Source organism: Ranitomeya imitator, chromosome 1, assembly GCF_032444005.1.
Source record: "Ranitomeya imitator isolate aRanImi1 chromosome 1, aRanImi1.pri, whole genome shotgun sequence".
Classification (NCBI taxonomy): Eukaryota; Metazoa; Chordata; class Amphibia; order Anura; family Dendrobatidae; genus Ranitomeya; species Ranitomeya imitator.
Window position 1 is genome coordinate 458639775 of NC_091282.1, and position 1164 is coordinate 458640938.

The window sequence follows — 1164 nt, forward strand, 5'->3', positions numbered from 1 at the left end:
TCATTGTACTGCCATATAGTCCGTCATTACTTAGCAGCAGGTTCCATCTCTGCACGGTGGACCCCGGGCTACGACCGCACCTTATTCTATCTATTTAATTATTTGGTGCGTTCCGCTAGCCCTAACAACATGAATGTACCCTTATGGTAGTGTATTATTTGTTGTAATATAAGTTGTAATACAAAGTCACATTGTCGCTGGTTTTGTGCTAGCAATAGTTTCATATTTTAAAATGTAATGATTAGTTACTGAATGATTTATGAGCTCCACATGTGCTTTGTGTTAGCATTTATAGGGTTTATGTACTTCATTGCATTTTTTTTCTAAATGTCAACATCTGTCACTTAAGCCTGCATCTATTCGGACCAATTATTAAAATATCTTAATAAACATATAAAATGCTAAATGTTGAAGGGTTTCCCTATGTTACTTATGTACAATGATAATTCGAAGCTATAAAATATGCTACATCTAATGTAATAAAAAAGTAGAGTTCTGAAAATTGTAATTAAAGGACACATTTTATCAAAATGCTAAATGTTAGAGATTTCAAAACCTGTGGAATGTTTTTTTTCTCTAAAAGTTAAAGATATTTCTTTAAACTTTCATGTACCGTAATTTAATTTTCTGATAATCTAAAGCCTATAGACAACATTTTTAGATTAAAAATTGATATGTTTCAGATTCTGACATTAAAATTAATAAGTGATTAGAGGAGAAAATTAGCTTTGATGGTGCTTACAGACTGGAAAGTCACTTTGCATCTGTATAGAATACGTTATCTTGTGTTCTGATCCAAAGAGAGATTAAGCTAATAATCATAACATTGATTTACCCAAAATTAGCTAATCTTCTGTCTAAAGTAATTAATGATGCCAGGAGACATGGCAAGTGTGATAGGTAGCATAGTTATCAAGGTATCTAGATGATTTCCAAATTGTGCACTCCTATTTTAATACTAAAATAGCAGCTACCAGCTTTTTTGTAAATGCTATTGCTTAGTACTCTGCCCATTCAAAATGAGTGGCACTGGTTAAGTGGTTTATGGCTGACATTGTTGATCATATAGAATACATTTAACCCTAGAACGCATACCTGGGGCCTCGCAGGCCTGCCAGGTTACTTGTTTTCTATTTTCTGTAAAAGTACTTTAGTTAGAATTTT